Source organism: Neofelis nebulosa, chromosome 10 (genome assembly GCF_028018385.1).
Source record: "Neofelis nebulosa isolate mNeoNeb1 chromosome 10, mNeoNeb1.pri, whole genome shotgun sequence".
Taxonomy (NCBI): Eukaryota; Metazoa; Chordata; class Mammalia; order Carnivora; family Felidae; genus Neofelis; species Neofelis nebulosa.
In genome coordinates this window covers 56150009-56164961 of record NC_080791.1, presented here as the reverse complement: position 1 = coordinate 56164961, position 14953 = coordinate 56150009, and the positions used below count along the sequence as shown (strand labels likewise).

General features: G+C 39.6%; 1 protein-coding gene across 3 annotated transcripts in view; it reads left to right on the top strand.

Annotated features, from left to right (window-relative positions):
• The window catches only part of UVRAG (UV radiation resistance associated), a 302745-nt gene that overhangs the window by 242231 nt on the left and 45561 nt on the right, over window positions 1–14953 (top strand). The window lies entirely within an intron of this gene.

Below are 14953 nucleotides of genomic sequence, written 5' to 3'. Positions count from 1 at the left end.
GATTTAGTTTGCAGTGTCACTTAGGATTCTTAAAAGCTTATGAACCTTCACCTTCTTTTAATAAGCCTTCATAATGACGAGGTCCCCCGAGAATGAAATCATCTGAGTGGAATGTGCCTGCGTCTTAAGATCTGATAAACATCACTTCATGGTATTTAGGAGATTAAAAGAGACTTAAAACACATAAATGTTACTTTCAGGTTATTATAGCCAAGGAAGCCTGTGGCCCAGCTATCAAAACAGCTTTAAGCTTAAGCAAGTTCCAAGCAATGGGCTTAGCCAAATTGGTTAGCCCTGCTTTAGGACTGACTGCACTGTCTTTTGAGTCGACCTTTAACTTGTGATATAGAATATAATTGTTTCATCTCTGAGACACATTTATGTGTCCCTTTGCCCCGACACTAATTCATCATTTATTTTATAGTAATTCCACTCAGACATCACTACCAAGCCCCACTGGAGGTTACTAAAGGATGTGAGTGGATATATTTCCTAATCAGTGACATTAGTTTATAACTCCTTATTAAGATACCCATTAAATTCATACTGGGAGAGATAACATGAACACTAATGCACTTTCCATCTTCCATCAGTGCTTTTTTATTTATTTCTATAACGGAGTTCTTAATATCTGAATTTAAGAGTCCAGGAGAATTCAGAGCTTTTAGTATGGTCTAAGGTCTTTATTCTGGTAAGATAGGAAAGATATGAGAAACAAAGACATTCATTATTAGGTTGTCATTTTTATTCTCTTTTGCTCCCTAAAACATAGTCATTAAAAATGGATATCTAATATCATTTATTTTAAAAGTTAATTAATAGCTTACTTCCATATACTCTCCTTTGCTAAACAAAATACATTATTCTAGTTTCCCTGTACTTTATCTTTATAAGTTATCTTGCTTTTCTACTTTTAATCTAAAACTCAGAATATATAAAGAGTTTGTGTACCTTTTGGATATGCCAGCCAAACACTATTAATTAAATGTACTATATGAGATTCTGGTGGATGAGGGGGTATAAAAGAAGATGGCCCATATGAAAAATAGTCCACGTGTATAAAATCTAGTTATTCTGATGAATTCTCCACCACACCACCTTGGCCGAAATAGATGTTTATGAATAAATATCTCTTCAATTTCATTCATTATCTTATCCATTTGAGACATTTGGCAAAGTTGCTATAATGTGGCTTTCCATTTGAGGAATCCATAAATTATTGCCTTCAGGGGATATGGCAGCACCATGGCAACATGGTACCCTTTGGTAATACTTAGGTTTTTGCTGTTACTGCTTTTTCAAAACCTGCAGGATGAAGTTAATAATAGTAATAAGTGTCCATTTTGCAAATCTGCTAGCCCACACACTTCTGTTAATCTCACTACTAACATCATTACCTTCCACCTTCGGTCTTCACTCTTTGTGTATTACCCCAGGTTCAAAAAGAGAAAGTTAGACAGTAGTTGCCTTTTAAATTTGCTCCTTGTATTCCTCCACTGTGAGTAAAGTACAGTGTGTTAGACTCACTGTAGTTAATTCTATACCAGCATTCTCTCCCCCCAAAATAACCACATGGTTCAGTACCAGCATCCACATTTACTAACATTACTGCGTTAGTTTGGATTCAACAAGAAGCAGAGGGGATTCTATGTACAAAGATTTATTGGAAGAGGGAGCAGAAGAAGGGGGAAGAAGAAGGGGAGCAGACTCAATGTAGGTGTACTTGGAGGAGGAGAAAGGGAAGGAATAGGAACTGGGTAGGAAGAGTCTTTAGACAGTTCCTCGGTCTACTAATACTGCAACTCGGTTCTAAGGAAGATTGATAGGAAGGTTGATGGGAAGTCCTCAAGCCAGAGGTGACCACTGGAGAAGTCCCATGTCTCACCCAAATATGACAATCTGGGAGCAGCCTACAGGAATGAGTGGCATGAGTACAGTAAAGACCCAGACATACAGTGGTTGGAGCCATTAGCCAATAATACTCGCTGCCGCAGGAGATCTAAGATCACATATCATGGCTCCTATATTGGTCGCATGACTTTAGGTAAGTTGAGCACCTCTCTGAACCTCAGTGATGAGTGTTAATACTGCCAATACAGAGTAATCAAAAAGGTTAAATAAAATAATATATGTAAAGGCCTTGGAACATAATAATAAAAGTTAGTTCCCTTTATGGCCCCCTTCTAGCAGGGTGATTATTTTCTAACTTATTTTTCTTAGAAGAATATCATTTGGGTGTAAGTTGCACTGAGGTTGTCTCTACCAGGGCTACTCAAAGTGTGGTCCATGGACCAGCAGGCAGTCCGTAGCCCACAGAGCTGCTTGTTACCAGCGTGCAGCAAGACAAGGAACTCGCACCAAACGTAAGTCAGCCCTGTCGGTGAACACACTGCTTAGTTCAGATGCAGTTTTTTTCCTATAAAGACATTCCCAGTGAAGGAAGCAGTGCATGTATTTATATTCTGGCACAAGCTCCTTAGTTTATTACATACTGGCACTTTGAGTAGCATTGGGGTTTAGTAAAATACAAATGCAAAACAGATAGGGCTTTCTTGTGTATTTCTGCCTGTCTTTTACAGAGGAAACCAATTTAAGCTAGACATCAACCCCCATGCCGGGCTCTGTGCTGATAGCGCAGGGCCTGCTTGGAATTCTCTTCTCACCCCCTCTCTCTGCCCCTGCCCTGCTTGCATGCAGGCACACAGTCTCTCACTCTTTCTCAAAATGAATAAGTAAACTTAAAAAAAAAAAAAAAAAAAAAGTAGGCAGCTTTCCCATTGTCGTGTTTCCAAGTCCTTTTCCTTTTCCCAACTCAGTAATTCCTTTTAGGGAAAAGGAAAAAACTCCTGCTACCAGCCAGATGCCTTGTGCCTGCCGATGCCCAGTGTTCTCACACTGCTGTGCTGCAACCTTGCTGAGCCCCCAGATTGCGATGCCCCGCGAAAATCCACTTCCCCTCCCAGTTCCAGAGTATTCAGAGGCCCATTCCTTCAGGAAGCAGATAGGTAACTAATTAAGAGGAAAGTAATCTGATTTAAATACAGAGGGGACTTTCCTCCTAGTTGCATATTTGTAATTTAAAATTTGAGTCAATTAATGGAGCTGCATAAGACATATTTTTGATCTGTGGATGCCCTAGCTTCATCCATGAGCTGTAATCTTTAGTTCTTTTCACCCTGTATTCCAGAAATACTTGCCATCACACATCTGTAAAACCGCTGACCTCTGCCCTAAAGTGGGTGTTGGATTTTCCCACCACCTTTCACTTTGTTTGATAACCTTCTTCTGTGAAATATGGGGCAGGGAGACATGGATCCAGGAAGCCAATCAGACCTATTCCTTGTATGTTGAAGTACTTAAAGTATTGTCTATATATTGTTTTAATTGCAGGTATCCTTTCATAGCTGAAACTATCGAGATGGAGATTTGGTGTATTTTTCTCCTTTATATTCCCTGATCTTTGATGTCTTGTTAACATGATGTAGTAAATTAGGAATATATAGTTTTGCTTTCATACTTTTAAAAACTAAAGTGCATGTTTCATAAAATTAAAGTGTCCCAAGAGTCAGTATAAAGTAATATTTTACCAAGGTCATAAGTGACTTAATATGAAAGATCATATTTTATCATAACCATGTAACAGACTTAACAAAACCTAGGCAGACAAATTGCTAGTTTAAAAATGATCTGAACTTATTTTTCCCCCAAAAACAAAAACCCACGAGATTGTGTATCTATGGCAACAGGTGTTATTTGACTGATCCCCAAGGTTGTGGATCTAGCAGCAGCTATTATAACATGCTTTGTTTTTATTATTGCACTGTTCAGTCATCCAGATTTAGCCATTTCTGTTTATAGCAAGAAACAGCATCCCAGCCCGGGCAGCACAGCTAGTCATACCTTTTTATGGATGTAATTGGACTTATTTTGGTTCCTTTCCTAGTGTCTAACGTTTTGTGAAGCCCTAGCATAAATTATTGGCTTGTATAACCCACTGCATCACCTTCATCCAGAAGATTTGCTGCCTGTGCAGTTCCTTAATTTCCAAGTGTGAGAGATTTATTTTTCCTTAGCGAGTCTTAATGTTTCTGCACGCGTGCACATATACACATGGTTGCGAATGTGTGTGGGTACACAGAAATGCCAACGAGAAAGTCATATTCTTGGACAATTCCTGCATGAGATTCCAGAGAAATCTTTAAGCTTATAGGTACTTGTTGCTGTGTTCTTGAACTGACCTGATCATGAGCATGAGGGTAGTATTTGAAACTTTTGTTCCAGTTTTGCTTATTTTTCCTAGGAATTCTGACCAACATCCTGTACACTTCATGTCCTCAGCGAATTATTATGGACTACATAACTGACCCAGTTGACATTCAGTGAGCCAGTGTAAATGGCTAAGATGCTATTCCAGTGTGTATCAGGCAAGGCCCCTCAGTCCTCTTTGTACCCTTGAAGATAGATGGAATTATCCCCGCTTTACAAATGAGGACTTCAAAGCTCAGAGAAATTAAACAACTTGCCTAAAGTCATACAGTTTACAAATAAAGGATCAAGATACTCTCTCAAAAGATTTTTATGTGCATTATCTTTGATTCTTATAATGGTCCTTGAAGTGGACAGAATGTAAATTTTTTTCTCCTCTCATTTTAGTACTTACAAGATTTGGCAACTTAATCATGGTCTCTACAGTGGGCCTGGTTCAGTCCAGTACTACCCTCTGAACCCTGATGTTACTTGGCATTTATAGAAGTTCATCGGGGGCACCTGGGTGGCTCAGTGGGTTGAGCATCTGACTTCGGCTCGGGTCATGGTGTCGCAGTTTGTGAGTTCGGGCCCCACATGGGGCTCTGTGCTAACAAACAGCTCAGAGCCTGGAGCCTGCTTCAGATTCTGTGTCTCCTCTGTCTCTCCCCCTCCCCTGCTCATGCTCTGCCTCTCTCTAGCTCTCAAAAATAAATAAATGTTAAAGAAAAAAAAATTTTTTTAAAAAGTAGTTCATCAGCCAGTGATGGCATTGGTCACAGCATCGTAATGCCCCTGTGGTTCCCCATTGACTGATTTTTGTTAAGAGACTCTTCATTGCCTCCAGGGTGGAGTCCCTGCTCAAATACTTGGCATTCATGTGAGCACTCTTGCAATGAAAAATAATGGAGAGAGCAGGGAAAACCTTGGAGATCTGTTCGTGTCAGCCCCCTGCTTAAAACCTTTTAATAGTTTTCAGTAGGCTTCCCACAGCCCTTCTCCCTCCCTTCTTAGCCTGACCTCCTGCTGCCCCCAAACCCCTGCCATTGGCCCTTTATGTCAGGAAAGCTGAGCCCCTACACTGAGGTGAGACCCACCTTCTGCTTTTGCTTTTGTAGATACTCCTTTTACCTGATGTCTCCCCCCATCGTCCGTGTGCTAAACTCCTACTCATTATCCACTATCCAACTAGGCCATCTTCTCTTCCATGAAGCCTTTCTTCACCCTCCTGAACAAAGTTATCCTTCGTCTTTTGATCTCCCTGCTTAATTTCTCTTCAAAAACAATCAAATATGTCAATATTCTTATATTTCTGTTATCAGTTATTATGTGTGTCTCTCCCCTACTAAGATGAATAAATTCTTTAAAGGCCAGAGGCTGAAGCTTTCTCATCCTTTTATCCTAACATAGTGCCTAGCACATCACATGGATTCAGGAAAGGTTTGTGCATGGAAGATAGAATTAATCAGTGACCTTGCTATTTGGACTAAGTACTGAGAATTCAACATTAAAGGAATAGCGTGCCATTTGAAAAGAGAAGGGGCGAAAACATGTGGTATCTGGGTTGGTGATGGGTATTGAGGAGGGCACCTGTTGGGATGAGCACTGGGTGTTGTATGGAAACCAATTTGACAATAAATTTCATATTAAAATAAATAAATATATATATGTTAAAAAATTAATAAAAATAATAACGAAAAGAGAAGGGGCAACGCACAGTTGTATCAGATGAAATTACTGTCTTCGTTGATATATGCTTGGCTTTGTATGTGTCCAGGAAGATAATGCAGGGTTTCGAGAAGTGGAAGGAGGTTAAGGAGAAATTATACTTACTGGCATTTTCCCCAAAACATATGCCTGTGGTGATAAGTGGTTAATAAGTTATTGAATGCCATTTTCTCTACTTCTAGTCACAACTATACACGGGTTTATTTTTATTCATTGTGCTAGGTCCTCAGTGGATCCTTTCAGTCTCAAAATTCAAGTCATTAAGTTCCGCAAAATTTCCTTCAGTTATTTCACTGATGATTTCTTCTTTACTTTCTCTCATCTCTCTTTTGGGACTACTGTTATTTAGCATGAGATTTCCTGTACTTACCATTCTTATCTCTTCTCTTGAGCTTTCTAGCTCTTTTTGTTCTACCCACTGAGAGATTCCCTTAACTCTGCACCTTCCCCTTCTGTTTTTCATCTTTCATATTCTGCTTTCATATTTTAAGTTTCTAGCAGCTCCTTTCCTCTGAGTAGCATCCTGTTACGTGCGTAGCATCTTCTCTTGCCTGAGCGTATTAATGATTTAAAAAGTGTTTACTCTTATTTTTGTTTTTGTTTGCTCTTGATATGTCATTTGCGTTAGAGGCTTCTCTTGCGAGTTTGGCAATACTCGATTGCATATTTATTTTTAAGAGGAGAGGACTAGAAAACATTGGAAGCTTTTAGTGTGTGGATAGAGGTTGTTAACGCTACTGGGGTTTACTGTAGGGTAATTTGGGCTTTTTTCATTGGGGAATACCTAATGTCATTCCCCGTAAGTCTTTCCTCTTGGGCTTGTCGAGAATCTTGCAGTTATCCAGCTGTAAAGTACAAGCCTGTAAAGTATTTACCTGTATCCTGGAGGCAGATGGTGGGGAGGACAACTAGAGATCTCAGCATTTAATCTGCATGTGTTCACATAATCACCTTGTTTTTCAATACAGTGCCTTGGTCCTTGATGGTGCTAATGTTTCCCTTTCCGAAGAATAAAATTCTGGTTGATTTGCTTGTGTGTGAGAGTGGTTGTTGCCTGGCTCTGTGGAGTTGGGAGGGGATCTGGAAATAGAATTGTCCAATAGATTTTCAGCCAGTCTTCCTGTTCATTTGTTGTTGTTGTTGTTGTTGTTGTTGTTGTTTTTAGTTGAGATATAATTGTCATGAAGCAATAGATTACTTTTAGATGCACAACATAATGATCCAGTATTGTATACATTGCAAAATTATCACCTAGTGTTCTGTTTTAACCCCAATTTTGCTACCACTTCGAGAATACATGGGGTCGCCAGTTCCTGAGCTTTATGGCGGTTATGGAAGTATAGTTCAGATTGCTTCTCATTGTCGTCTGCTCGCTTACAACTCAGTAAGTCTGCTAAGCTCTTTACCACTTGTTTATCCTCTTTTCGGTTTCCAAAATTTTGTTATTATTATATCCTCCCTTATTGTCTGCCTTTCTTTTATTTATACATAAATGCAGTACATACAGGGAACATCAATTTAAAACATTACTGTCTTCTCATTAGAAACAATGGAAGCATAAAGATAGAAAATCGCACTACCGACATGTTATTGGAGTTTCAGAAGGTTGCAGAAGTAAATGTACCTGTTCAGTATGCCAATTTAACCCACAAGTCCCCAAACTAAATTTTTAGTGGAGAGGGAAGTTTTTTTTTTAAAGGTGTAAGAAAACAGTGAATTTTAAAATACTCTCTTCATTTTAACCAAATCCAATCTGATTTTACTGCATTTCCAACATTAGAAAGAATGAGATTGGAATATAACCAGTGAATGTCCCAAAGCCACAACCAGACTTTCCTGAGTATTTGTCTTTTCCTGGTCAAGAATTAAAGTCCACAGAGTCACTGAATTTAGAGATCAGAGACACCTCTTCTAATTTCCAGCCTTTCTATACGTTTCCTTAAGACAGTCATCATGCTTCTGAAAACTAATTGACAGGAAATCTAGTACCTTCTGAGACAGTTCATTTATTTAGACTGTTTGTGAAGGAAGGGAAGGAAGTGGATGGTTGGTTCGGACTCCCTATAATGTTTAGCTATAATATACATGCTATAAAGAAAATAAACTATCTTCGGAGCAGCATTATTACATATTCATGGGCTTTAAATTAGGTAGGCCAGAGTTTTCTTTGTTGTAATTATTGTGTAACCTTTAGGAATTACTTACCCTCTGAACCTGTATTTTCATCTGTGAAGCAAAGATAATAATACTTCGAGGGTTAATAAACTTTAAACACGATACAGTATAGAAGAACCTGGCAAAGAGCTTAGCACGGGGAGGCTGATCATTACATGGTACCCATTATCCTTCTTACAGATTCAACCAGGGAACATTTTTCAGTGGACAGCATTTGGACTAAACCTGAAGAGGGGGTAAGATTTTAACAGAAAAGCCAGAGCTGGAAGGGACTAGGTTAGACCTTCCGGACTGATGGACTAAGCATGACAAAGACATAGCTATGTCAAAGAATCAAAGTCTGAGGTTTATGTAAGGACTGGCAAGTATTTCTAGGTGTCTGGGTTACGAGGCATATGAAATGATACAGCATAATGTGGCTTAGGCTGAAAGGCTTTGACATAGGGCATCTTAGCCAAAAGAAAAAAAAGTTGGTGTCCTCACATATTGCATCATTCAGTGAGACAGACAAACCTAAGAACCACTGGGGAGTCCAGGATGCCTTCTCTGTGAAACCTTACTTAATACGGCTTTTTATTTATTTATTTATTTATTCATTCATTCATTCATTCATTTATTTTTAATTTTTTAACGTTTATTTATTTTTGAGACAGAGAGAGACAGAGCATGAACGGAGGAGGGTCAGAGAGAGAGGGAGACACAGAATCTGAAACAGGCTGCAGACTCTGAGCGGTCAGCACAGAGCCCGACGCGGGGCTCGAACTCACAGACTGCGAGATCATGACCTGAGCTGAAGTCGGCCGCTTAACCGACTGAGCCACCCAGGCGCCCCTTAATACGGCTTTTTAACAACTTGATCGGATAGAGACCAAAATTGTAATGAGGGTTATTGGTAAACCTGAAACATGTTTGTTATATACACAGTTATTCTAGAAAGTCAAAAATGTAAGTAAAGAATATGTCCAAGGGAAGAAGATATCTGTCTTTGTATTTGAAAGGCTGTCGAGGGGAAGAAGGAATAAAATTAAACCTTGCTGATGGATTAAGTTAATACAAACAGATAGAAATCAGAAAGTGGACATTTTTAGCTCATGTGAAAAATCCTGATTTTTAACAGATAGAACTGTGCGACATTGGAATGAAAAGCTTGGGGAGGAATTAAGTATCTAGTCATGACAGGCTGGATGATTGTCAAGGATGCTATAGAAAACAGATCTGTTTTGTGAAAAGGTAAAAGCAAGTGCTTTCCAAGGTTACGCCCTACTCCATATTAACCAGGGCTCTTGCTGTCCATCCAGATGCACACCCTCAGGCTCTGCCCAGAACACCCTGTTCCACAAATGAGGACTGTTTGAGGATTGTTATAAAAACCCTGAGGCAGTCCCTTCCTGGAGTCAACAGTTTCAGCTGTTTCATAGACCTCCAGCAGCTTTTGCTAGGACAGGCTCTTCCTGGTGCCTTTCCTAGGACTTCTCCACAGTTCTGTTGAACACAGTGAGACAGTCTTCAAATGATGCTGCTCCATGGACCTCAACGACATCCTCCCTGAACAGGAGCCTCCAGACACCTTGAGACGGGGCTTGCCAGCCCCTTACGAGCCCCTAGCAGCCATAGATCTCTTTCCTTCTATCTTACCTGAAACCTACAATCCCTTCCATTGGATCCTTGTTTTCTGACACTCCACAGGTAATGAAGGTGGAGGGAAGGATGGGTAGATTTCTCCAGACCCTTACTTTTCCCTCCTTATGTGAAACCATCAGCCTTTGAAGCCTTTTAAATATTCAACTCTCTCTCACAGCAAGTCACTGCCGTCTGACACACTGGTTACTTCTTTGGAACATTCAGAATTTGCAACCTTGCCAACAGTCTTCCTTTGTAGGAAGGAAGTAACCCTGCATTATTACTCTAGTCTCATGCTTGTCTTTCCTGTGCCAAACTGCTTGCTGTTCCCCATTTTGCCTTTGCTCCTGGCCTTTTCCACATGCAGTTTCCTCTGTTTGGAATACCGTTTCCCCACCCTTTCGCCTAATAAAACCCAACATGTACTTTGTAGCCAGATAGGTTACCACTCCCTGGCCACACACCCCTGTCTCTCCTAGACTTAGTTAGATGTCCCTCCTCTGTGTTCCTATCATTTTCTCTGATGTGATTATTTTTTAATATAATTATGTTTCTGATTTTTAAATGTCTTTGCCATTATATTATGATTACTTTAAAAGGAGAAACTGCTTCCTCTTTGTTTTGTGACTTACCCATGGCCTAGCACATAGGTGTTCAGTATCTACTGACTGAATGAATATATGATTTCACCTGCTTGTCTTCTTTGTACCTGTATAAGACTGAAGGTGGAACAGAAAGGAATCAACTTGGTGCTGTTACTAAAGCTAGTTTATTTTTAGCTCAAATTCTGTTTGAAACGTACATATGTGTGTGTGTGTGTGTGTGTGTGTGTGTGCGACATATGTGTGTGTGTGTCTATAGACACACACATATGTCGCACACACACACACTGATGAACTTAGGTTCAGAATGTAAGGCTGCCTTTTACCTCTTATGGTTTTATGTCTTCTATTTGATAACACTACCACTGTCATCCGTCTTTTGTTTTTCTGTCAATTTTCTTTTTTTTATTTTTTTCAACATTCATTTATTTTTGAGAAGAGAGAGAGCATGAGTGGGGGAGGAGAGAGGAAGAGGGAGACACACAATCTGAAACAGGCTCCAGGCTCTGAGCTGTCCGCACAGAGCCCGGCACGGGGCTCGAACTCACGGGCCGCGAGATCACGACCTGAGGCAAAGTGGGACGCTAAACCGACTGGGCCACCCAGGCGCCCCACAGTTTTCTGATCCCCTTACTTTGATCTCCTCTCATCCACAGAATTTTAGCATTTCTTACCTTCAAAATGCTATGGCTGTATTTTTTTTTTTTACCGTGGATGTGTTCTTTCTGGTGAGTCTTGTCTTTTGAGGTTATAGCATGTCACATTAAAATGTGTCAGATTCAGGGGCACCTGGGTGGCGCAGTCGGTTGGGCGTCCGACTTCAGCCAGGTCACGATCTCACGGTCCGTGAGTTCGAGCCCCGCGTCAGGCTCTGGGCTGATGGCTCGGAGCCTGGAGCCTGTTTCCGATTCTGTGTCTCCCTCTCTCTCTGCCCCTCCCCTGTTCATGCTCTGTCTCTCTCTGTCCCAAAAATAAATAAATGTTGAAAAAAAAAAAAATTTTTAAATGTGTCAGATTCAGATGAGACCAAAAATAGCATATAGCCTTAACTAAGGGAAGTTAGAAAGAAAAATTAGTAATGAATGAAGTAGAAAAATGAGGTATAGTAGTAATGGTTTAGTGTAAAAAACAGTAGTGTTCTTAGGAATAACCATTAAGGAAAAAGGACAAGGACTACTAATTCCAAGATGCTTATAGCTCATAGACTATGCTGGGAGTTTTATATACATTATTTTGTTTTCATCCATACAATAACCCTATGAAGCAAATGTTGTGAGGGGCATTACGTAGATGAGGAACCAGAGGTTCAGAGGAGTTAAGTGAGTTCACACAGGTATTCCAACACAAAACTCTCACTTTTTGACTACCTCCTATGCCAGTCCATATATTTTAAATTGGCTTTTTATTAGATTATTTTTGACTGTAAAATTTTGGAAGTTAGCTAGGAAGTTAACACAAAAGTGGCAGTTTGAAGATAGACGTTCGTTTTGTTTAATAGCCTTGGCATAGACTTTGGAACAGCTAATTGATTTGATGGGGTGGTTTTGTGTCATAACCTTTTCAAAGATTAATAGTGCCAGAAACTAATATTTAAATAGCAAATGGAGCTCTCATTTAGCAAACCTCTTGATGGAAATGTTAACACAGTCTAAAATCTGTGCTGATTTTTTGGACCCCCAATAAAGTTGTCCAAAATTGTTCATTTGTTGATGCCTGTTTAGATGATTAACACATTATATAAACTTTACTTCCCGTGCACTTTGTTGAGGAAGAAATTTGCATTCCTGCTGTATTACGAGAAATTAAATAAAACAGTTCCTTGGTGAGTCTGTTCCTCAGCCACCAACCCCAACCCTACAACCCCATATATTCATCTAACGCACTTCCCTGCCTCCAGGGTTTCCTTAGGTTCTTTCTTCTGTTTCCACTGGCTTGCCTCCTTTCCTCCTATTTAGTGCCCAGCTGGACTCAGCTCACTCTCCGTCAGATTATGGCGTAGGTCCCAACACTTCAAGAAAGCTTTTCCCACAGAGATTTCTTTATAAGTCAAATAGGCAAATACAGATGTCCCCCCCTCCCCCCCCCCCAGCAATTTGCAGCTCAATCCTCCAAAAAAAGTTTATCAGTTACCATGCATCTGGCGTTGTTAGCTGCTGGGCATTGAATGATAAATAAGATAGATCTCCACCTTTAAAGAGTTTAGTCTTGTAAATATTGGATCTGTGGGCATAAATGATTTAATCTCTGTGTGCCTCAGTTTCTTCATCTATAATATAAAGATGATAATAGCTGCTTTGGTAGGGTGCTTATACTGAGTTAGTATTTATAAAGTACTTAAGGTAGGGCCTAACGAATCGAAAATACTATAGAAGTGGTTTTTTATTTACCAAAACAAAACTGAACATTGCAGTCACTTTATCTAGTTCTAAAATATCCTACTGGTATTTTTACGGGTATCATAATAAATATGTAGATTAGAGTGAAATGTCATCTTTATAATAATATCTTCCTATTGGAGAACAGGGTGAGTTTACCTTTATTGGGATCTTCTTTTGCATCTCTTAATAGAATATGATAGTTTTCTTCATATGGGTCTTGCTATTCTGGTTATGTTTATTTCTAGATAGTTTATCTTTGTTGCTATTTAAAATGGCACCATGTAATATTTTAATTGATTGTTATTTATAGAAAAGAAGACTTCTGATTTTTGTTTTTAAATTTTCCACCGAATTATCTTATAGTCTGTGATGAGTTTTCAGTTGGTTTGCTTGGATTTTCTTGATGTGTAATCATATATCATCTCTAAAAAATGATCATTTTGCCGTTCCCCCCCCCCCCATTTTTATAACTCCTAACTCTTTCTCTGACTTAATTTGTGCTATGATGGTAGTGAACATGCTTGTCTTACTTAAATTTTTTTTTTTTAACGTTTATTTATTTTTGAGACAGAGAGAGACAGAGCATGAACGGGGGAGGGTCAGAGAATGCTTGTCTTACTTATATTGTGGTTCTTGACTCGTGACCGTTATACTTGAAAAAGATTATTTTATACTTGAAAAAGATTATTATATACAATGTGTTGTGTTTTCCCAGCTTGATAAACAAGGTCACTTACTGCTGTGCTTTGCTTTAACCACCAAAGATTTTGTCCTGTTCTGAACTTGTCATTCATGTGTTTTCAGTTATTCAGTCTGTCTTCTATAAATTTGAACATCCAGATTTGGCTCTTAGCCTGACAGAATCTTGCAGAATATTTTAGAGAATCAGTATCTCTGGAGAACAAAAACTCAGACTCCCCAAAATAGATAAAGTTGGAGATGATTCTTCAGCGTCTCTAACCCCTTCTCCTGAGCACTTAAATTAGCCCTTAGAGAAGTATGTCCCGGCATGTGTTTAATGTTCAAAATATTATTTGCTAACTAAAAACCTCTGTGCCCTTGTATAGAGCTATCCCCTTTGTGCTGACACATAGTAGACATACAGAAATGTTGTCTGTCAAGGAACTAACTGCCCAGGCTGCATTATCCCCATGAATCCATTTCAGATATCTTCAGGTAAAAGGTAGAAGTAATCTTTTTCACCTTTTTTAGTTTTCTGTTGCTTCATAACAAATCGCCACAAATGTAGCAGCTTAAACCCCGTGCATTTTTATCTCAAAGTTCTCTAGGTCAGAAGTCTGGGTGGGCTCATCTGGTTTCTCTGCTCAGGGTCTCAAAAAGCCAGAATCAAGGTGTTGGTCAGGCTGGGCTCTTATCTGGAAGCCCTTGGGAATAATCCACTTCCAAGCTCATTTAAATTGTTGGCAGAATCCAGTTGCTTGCAGCTGTAGGTCTGAAGTTTACATTTACTTGCTGGCTTTTAGCCAGGGGCCAGCCTTTGCTCCTAGAGGCCTCCTGCATTCCTTTTTACATGACCCCTCCATTTTCAGACCAATAATGTCCCATCAAGCCCTTCTCACAGTTCAGATCTTTCAGAACGTTCTCTTCTGTTGCCAGCCAGAGAAAACGTTCTCCTTTTAAAGGCCTCGTGTGATTAGATTAGGCCTATCCAGATGATCTCCCTTTGCCATAGACATAAAATAATCAGGGGAGTAATAACACCAGGGAACGAAGGTCTTGGTGACCATCTTAAAATTGTGACTACTACCCAGCCCTTGAAACTCTCATCGAAGGTTGTCCTTTCCTTCTATGTGCATGTAAAAAGGTAACCTCCTTAAAGGGAGCATCCATGGCTGAGGCATTTCGTGACACCCCGTCATACTTTGCACGCCTTGCCTGCAGTGGACATTCAGTACATGTATGGTGGATGAATTGTTTTTCATTCAATGACTTGGTGAGATCAAAGGTGAATAAATTTATTCCAGACCAAATTGTAAGAGGATCTGCCCGGTTCGAGGAGCAGCGTGACTTGACAGTTCATTGCCATTTTGGTTTTGTTTTTCCTTTTTTGAAACTACATTTATTTATGATCGACTGGAGAGACTAAACAGTGGACGCATGGGCTTTAGATGCCAGTGCTATTCATGTGAGGTCAGAAGAATTGCATGAAAAAAACATGAAGGACATGAAGTGGATGTTATAGTA